This window comes from Centruroides sculpturatus, unplaced genomic scaffold, assembly GCF_000671375.1.
Source record: "Centruroides sculpturatus isolate CEXI.00-Female unplaced genomic scaffold, Cexi_2.0 scaffold151, whole genome shotgun sequence".
Classification (NCBI taxonomy): Eukaryota; Metazoa; Arthropoda; class Arachnida; order Scorpiones; family Buthidae; genus Centruroides; species Centruroides sculpturatus.
In genome coordinates, this window is record NW_019384363.1 from 446,162 (window position 1) to 454,947 (window position 8,786).

The following is an 8,786-nucleotide window of genomic DNA, read 5'->3' on the forward strand; positions in this document are numbered from 1 at the left end:
ATTCCGTTTTATATGAATTCCATGTTGTACGAGTCACTTAGATTTTACAAATACATGAGCCTTTCACAGCCTGGCACACGTATTTGTAAAATCTAAGTGACTCGTACAACATGGAATTCATATAAAACGGAATAATCAACAGTGCTATAGAGGGGTCGACTGTATTTCCAATTTATTATTAATATAATCAAGAGATGAGATGATGTATGTGTATTTACGTGAAAAAAAAAATTTGGTCTTGCATGTTTGTCTTTTGTCTGTCTATTCATCTTGTCTAGTTTGTTAATTGTGCTTGTTTGTTTTTTTTTTTGCACTGTCTGTCTAGCTGTTAAGTAGTATTAAGATTCACGCTCACATTCAGTTTCATTAGCATTAAGTAGTTATAAGTCTTCCTACTAACAGCCACTTGGTACTAACTTCTACACTTAGCTATTCATGGTGGCACTGGATCATTGGTGTTCACTACACTCAGGTTTTCTTTTAGACCCTTTTGGGACTACAGCCTTACAGCCTAAAAACTGCATGCCAACATCAAACATAGAGGGTACTGTAGCCATACGTACACCATTCAGAAGGATCCTACCCAGGAGCGGCCAACAGTTTTTGCCTCTTGGCCGAATTGGAAAGAAAACTTTTTTCATGGGCCGAACCAGAGGCTGCCCTAAGAAGATTTTGAGGTGGTGCGAGATCTCATTGTGGTGTCACCCCGTAGAGACTAAATTGTATATAGAGATTACAGATACATTTTTCACATTATCATTATCATGCTTTATCAACGTTCTACGCTGTACTTAAGAGATTTGTAATGGAGGGTTAACTCTAACCAGACAGCGAGTTGGTGACCTTTTTTTTTTTAAGGCATTAGAGTTTTTCACCAATCTATTCTGACTCGAGTAGCTAATATTGAAAGATTAATCATGGGCCACATCTGGCCCGCAGGCCGTATGTTGGCCATGCCTGACCCTACCGTTCTCTAATATCTATCTTCTCTCTCACTTTCTTCCCCTCCCCTTTCCCTTATCCTCTTTTCCACCAGCTAACCACCTCATGTACAGCCAAAGTCTTTCTTGTATGTATGTACCATGTTTGCATCAGCTAACATTCAGAACACATCATGGCTTTTCTAAATCATCGTAATGTGTAGTGGTCAAATATCATGAAAGCCACAAGGCAAATTTCACTTTGTGGTCTTTTTGAGTTAGTCACAACATGTGGATGAATTAAAGAAACCACAATGCATTGTGGACGTTTTTTTCACTCAATGAGCGTTTTTGTTCTTTGAGCATAACATATATAATAACTCAATTTGATCAAAAATTTTTTTTTAGTTCAAATTTCTGAAAAATCTTATAAATATAAAGTAAGTAAATACTTTACCTTTTGTGTTGCTTGCAATTCAGCAACTTCTTTAAGGAGTTTTGAATAATCTTTTTTTATTTGTTGGACAGCTTCAATGACTTTCACTGGATTAACCTATTCAATTGAATAAATAAAAAATATAAATTAAACATAGGCATTCCTACAAGATTAATAGAAAAGATTCTGCAAAAAATTTCAGAAAAAATGTATAAATTATCATCAGTTACTAATCTCACAAANTATTTTATTCATATCCTGAATGTTATTTATATGTTTACTTTTATTATAAAATTAGTATTTGTCTTCCTTAGTATATAAAATTGGATTGATATCCAAACAAATTGAAAAAAATTGGTTTAGAATTTGATTAAAATAGTTAATAATTTAAGAGCCTAAGTACTTTCATATGTATATTAATTCTAAACCTGTATGTAACTATGACCATAAACAAATCATTCATGATACTTGATTGTAATGATTATTAATTTGAGATTAATATGTACACATTTCATGTAGTTCTTTGGATCTAAAATAATGGTAATCTGACAAAATAGCTGAAATAAAAATTGAAAATTCAATTCAGAGCTGACATTTTTTCAGACTAATTTAATTACTGTCGCCCCNATTTTGTAATTTCTTTAGTATCTTGCTTTCTCTAACAAATAGTTTAGCACTTAGGTATTTTTATTATTTATATCATTAACAGAAAGAGTACACAATTCTGGACAATTTATATTCAACACTTTCATTATAATTCATTTATAATATTGCATATTAAACAGTAATGAAGGGACTTTCTTTTTTATACATATCAGAAAATATCAGTTGGATTCTCATCAGTCTACAATATGGCTAATTAATTACAAAATATTAAGCAATCTGAACTAGAAATAGGTGAATTAAGCCAACATTTTATAAATTTAATCTATACTAATATTATAAAGAGCAAAGTTTGTAAGTTTGGATGTAGGAGGTAATCTCTGAAACTACTCATCCGATTTCAAAAATTCTTTCACCAATATTTAGAATGGGCCTTCAGGATGGACATAGGCTGTATATTATTCCATTAAACATTCATATAAATTAAAAGATATCATCTAGGTAAGCATTATATTTTTGATGTCAGCGGGTGGCGAGAGACAAGATGCGTACGTATACGAGATAGTCACGTGGTCAGCAAGATACGCAGTGCACGTGTCCGAACTTGTATATTATATAGATGTTGAAATTCTCCCCCGTGGAGGAGAGGGACAAAATTCAGGCTTACCGTGAAGAACTCAGAGCTTCTATTATACTATTTTAGATGCTGTTTTTTTGCATTTTTGATTTGAGCTCTAGTCAGTTCTGTTTCTAACTGACAGGAAACACTATTTAAATCTGATTCTGCCTGCTGGAACTGAAAGAGTAAAATAAAAAAAGAAGGGTGGTAAATCAAGAGAATGTACACTAAGAAGGGATTTTTTGAAATTCCCTCCCACAGAAAGTGTTATACATTTATAATAGATACATTTTGAACCACAGCAATGTGTGGCCGGGTATAGCTAGTTTAGAATATTTTGAAAGAATATTTTAAATTAAGGATCCAACTGTACTGTTTGATTAGTAACATTTATTGAGTTTGGTTTTATATGTAATTATCAGAAAATTAATTTTTATATTTTATTCATATCCTGTTTACTTTTATTATAAAATTAGTATTTGTCTTCTTTAGTATANCAGTGGGTGATCGGTTAACGAACAGATTGGATAACGAACACTTTCGCGAAAGATTTTTATGTTCGGATAACAAACACCCCACAGAACAAACACAAGAAGAAGCCACGTAAAATAATGAATACTGATTGGTCTTCCCTTGTCTTCGGGCAACAATTTGAAACTTTTCAGAGTGTGGGAGACGTCGACATCGATGCTCAAGCTGGTATATACCGATCAGATAGTATTCCTCCGAACTTTGAAACTGTCCCTTGTAATTCCAGCCTTTTATTTTTCTGACAAAACAATTCTTTTATGTATTTGTGAGACTGTCTGGTGGTAACTTGTTAAGTTTTGCATCTGTTTTTCTTTTCAAAAGGTGAGAGTATAATAGCAAAGGTAGAGAGTGGGCAGATGTCTGATGTCGCTGGGCAGTACAACGTGAACAGGTCTACAGTAGGCCGCAGTTCAATCTTATTTAAGAAAAATACTGTATAATCAAGAAGACTCAAGCAGCTAAAGGAGTAACAAAAATCACATCTGAGAAATAAAGAACTACGNAAATTTAAATACAGGAGCATATGTCGATGCATGCTGGGATAGCTTGATGAACTATAATAGTACTGGCAACTTAACAGTGTAATATCCACTGAAGAGGCTAAAATAGCGAAATATATATGGATAACATAATAAAGTAAGAAATAGTGAAAATAATTCTCTGGTTTTCTCTGTTTTTTTAAACTCTATCGAAGTCGGAATTAAAGAGTGAACGTCACTTGTGGTTCTTAGAAATTTTTTAAACGGAAAAATTTTTAGAATTTATTAATTTTAATATTTGTCTACACCGATCCCATTGTTTTTATTATTTATTTAATAACTAATAAAAATGCAAGACTGTGTATGTACGTATTTTTATTATTACATATAAATAAACATAGTAAGAAAAAATATATTTGTTTTTATTTTTGGGGATCTCCAGAATGAATTAATTAAATTCCCATTAAAACCTATGGTAAATCGATAATCAGTTAACAATTATAGCGAACAAAGTCTTGGAATGGATTATGTTCGTTAACCAATCACCCACTGTACTTACAATAGATATCTGTTTATGAAATAATCTGGATTTAAATCAAAACAAAAAACTTATTTTATAATGTTATTTATTTGATTATTTTACTTATCCAATTCTCAAAAATATGAGATTTATGGAAATACTATATACAGCTATATACAACATTCCGCAACTTTATAACCTATATAACAACAATACTAAGTATTTTAGTAGTATTATTTGATTATGTTTGATTGCTTGAATCCTTTTCATTGTGAATTAGTTGTTCAGAAAATTATTTTTAAAAATTTAAGAATATTTTAATTATGATTTGTAGAACAATCTCTATTTTTTAAACATTTAATATTTATATATTATTAAACTGTTTATTGTAAATATGAATATTAGGAATGCAATAACATCAATAACATTCATGAATCTGTTCAAATTCAATATGATATAATTTCTTCTTAAAATTAGTTTTTGTCGACATGTCGTGTCAAAATCCATCCATTGCAACATTGCGTAACAAAGATAAGAAAGAACAGTTTCACCAAAACAAACAGTAATCAGTTTATTGTTATGTTGACAAGACCTTGCAAGAAAATCAATACAGGAATGAATATTTTATAGTTAATTATCTTGGTTCCTGTACTCTTATATATGTTCTGTCCATTTTTATTTTGTTTACTATTACTGTTTCATTATACAAAGCTTTTTTTTATTGAAATTATTTAAAATATCTAGAATACTACATCAAGAATATAGAAACTAATATCAGTTTATGGAAAATTCAAGTAATGAACACACTATTTCTAGTGTAATATTTGAAAACCAAAACTGATTTCTAAAACTAAAATTCACTTCATTAAATAAATTTCTGTGGTGTTTTTTTTTCTATAATTCAAACTTGGCTCCCTTCAACACTGAAAATGAAAAATATGATTAACAGTTTTAATACAATTTGCTTGTTTTGCCTGTTGGGCTATATCTGAAGATATCACATATCCAGTAAATGTGTATTGTGTATTGTAGAACCTGGTCAAACTATAACCTTGCAGTGTTACAGAAGAATCATCTTAGACAGTTAGAATACCACCTCAGATATAGTGATCTCTCATTTCAAGATAATAGCCTTCTGTCATCTATCAACCAGAAAAAAAAAATATGGAAGATTTAACCCTTTGGTGAGAATGATTTTTAGAGTTTAATGAGAGGGCATATGGCAGCTATTACACCATATATGTATTAAGATATTTTTGCAATTGGTATGTAAGACATTAGCTACTCTTTAAAATACATTAAGAAAATAAATAAAACAATTATAATTACATTGCAAGGCGTGTAGCAGCAATCACACACACCACCTAATTCAAAGCTCAGAAACAACTAAATAGTTAGAAATAGGAAGTCTACTGAACATGTAAGTGATGACATAAATATGCTATGAATAGGGAGTACTGAAGTGCACTTCTGTATTACCTAAATGCAATATCTTAAACAAGATATCAACATTCTGTGGCAATTTATCACAGACATACCCTCAAAAAGGGTTGAGATCAGTCCAATGACTCCCTAAAATCAGTTACATATATATGAATGCCAAAACTTTTATAAACTCAACATTTAATAGAGATAAAACATTTGTATATTCTTGCAGCTTGAAAGTTTTGACTGACACAAATAGTTTTAATGTCAACCAACATTTCCATATATTCAATTTAGAAGTATTACATTTCCATATACAGTCAACCCCCCTATAACGTACGTTCCTATAACGTAGCGAAAAAATTGTAGAAACTTTCGTATAAAATACCTCCTATAACGTCGTTTCGCGACAAGATTGATAGAGTCTGGACCAATAGTGGATGAGCAGCCGAACTACTTTCCTCCGACCCTGCGCCACGCTACGGAGCGGCTAAATTGAGTTTGCTATCGTCTGTTTAGTATTATATATAAATTANGCCACATTCCTCTACAGTTCGCCTTTATTATCAGTTCGAAATGGGGTGGTTCCATAATACCCGCAGTGTTCCATAATACCACCTTCTCCTCTACAAATTTCACACAGTTGATTAATCTAATTCAGCACCCACCCTTCAATTATAATGTAAGTCCAACCACGGCCCAATTAACGTTCAGGCCTATCGTCTAATTGTCATTATGTACAAACATCATAAATTGCAATTATGTAATTCTGTTTTATTAAACAAACCCAGCTGGCACCCTTCCTCCTCTTTCTCCTTCTATTACCATTCCCTAATCCTCCCCTCCTTTCTCCTCCTAGGGCTATACCTCCAAGGCCTTAACCCCCTTTTACCAACTGTATCCCAACCTTGCAACCCAGCCATATTTTGAGATAAGAAAAAAAGGTAATCAATGAGTAAGGTGACACCCAAAAATGTATTACTGTGCTGTCCAGTTTAGAGTTGTTTGTGATCTATTATTCTCTTATGGAGGCACATGAATGAAAACTTAAACCCAATTTCTTCATTTTCAAGCATTCTTAAAACCATTTCTTTTTATATTTAAAGTGGAATCAAATCCATTCACCCTAAATTATTATTAAACTCCTAAAGAAATGGCTATACTATGTAATTCTTTATTTTCACATTTATGAAAATAATTACACAGTACAGCTATTTCTTCAGGAGTTCTTGACTGATTTAATAAGTAAATAAAAATATTTTAGTAAATCATTTCTGTATCTTAAATGTTTTGATGTTTAATATAGCAAGTTATTAGAACAGAATAGAATTTAGAACCATTTTTATAATTTTTGATCATCTGTCCTTTATAATGTGCAAGTTAATGAGTAAAGGAAAGAAAAATAAAATTTTAAAATCTTTCTGACAGTATAAAATTTATATGCATATTATATACATTACAGAATGATCAAATTGATCAAATGAAAAGTTTACTAATGACTTAGTGATGTCAGGAATTGGTAGCACCTAATTAAATAAATTGATGGTCCAAAATGAGTCAAAGTTTCAGAAATATTTTCTTTTGAGTCTATAGTAATAAATGTTTAAAATTCAAATATTTTTGTATAGCAAGTAGTAAAAAGCACAATAGTACAAAACGTTGCAAGGAGTAAACTTGACAAGTAAATTTTATTTGATCATCCAGTAGTTATGTTTGGAAAATAATTATAGTAGAAGTCAACTCCCAAGGTAAATTTTTTTATTACAAAACTATAACAAATTATTAAATGAAATGAAAATAATGTTTAAAAAATAATAGAATATGTACAGATAAAAATAATATCATTAAAAACTCTTACTTTAATATATCTTTAATGTGATAAAAACATTTTAAGAATTTATTATATTAAATTCAAACTGTATAAAGATATATATATATATATATATTTTTTTTCTTATTTTGTATTAATAACTACAATAGATATGCCTATTCATATGTGATATGATTGAAATTTTTGAACTGGTTCAAGAACAATTTTAGTCCACAAACATTTTCAATCGATAACTGTAAAAGCAAAGTGATAATCACACAAATACAACATTTTACATTATACATTCATAAATACTAATCATATATTTGATTAAACAACAACATTACTTTAACTTTGACTATAAAATACACAATAATTTAAAATCTTTAAAACATACAATTTATTTTTTAACAGAATTTACCTTCTTGAATGTTCAATACATTAAAATTAACATGCAATACAAAATTTTAAAGCTAAAAGTAATTGTATAATTTATTTAAAAAATTGATTAATTATTTTAAAAAAATATATAAAATGTAGAAATATTCGAATTCACATTTTTGAGATAATTTAATATTAGATATGTGCTTTAAAAATGCAAATTACAATAGCTACTTTCACCAAATATATATCAATCATTTTAACAGTTCAACCATTTAGAATTCAATTCAAGCAGCAACTTCATTAAATTTCACAATAACTTTTTCAATATTTTCACAACTATTTTGATAATACAGCTATTAAAATTTCACAACAATTTTAAATTCTAAAAGTTATTAAATAAAAATAAACTAAATTTATAATTATGAAATATTTTATTTAAAATCTAATTGCTATAATTAAAACTATTTAAGAATCTAATCAGTTATAATCTATATAAAATTTCACTAAATGTTTATCTAATTCATTATTTCTGAATTAAAATTAAAGAAATTATTATTGAGCTTTTTACTTCATAATAAAATTAAAAATTCTTAAAAGTAGCCAAAAAAAATTTTAAAAAAATGATTGGAGTGTAATTATTGCTTGTGCTTCTAGATATAAATAAAAATTGGTACTTTTCCGTTAACTGGGTGCCATTCAATTGATGACTTATGAATTGTGTTTAAATCCTAATATCATCTTTAATTCACAACAAACTGCTGTTGTAGTGATTTTGATTCAAAGCTAACTGCTTTAATAATATTGTTTAAAATTTATAAAAGTCTATTATGTTTTTAAACAAAACTTGCTAGAACCAGTTAGATAGCACAAATGATTAGCATATTTACACAATAGCATTGTTGTAGTTGTGTTAAATTTACATTTTCTTGTAAATTTTTGTGCATCTATAAACTATGAACTTTAAGAAGTTATTAATTTTTTAGTTTTTACCAAACTAAATTATAGAAATTAAAATAAGGTTTTTTAATTATTTTTAACATTATATTATATCCTGCTGGT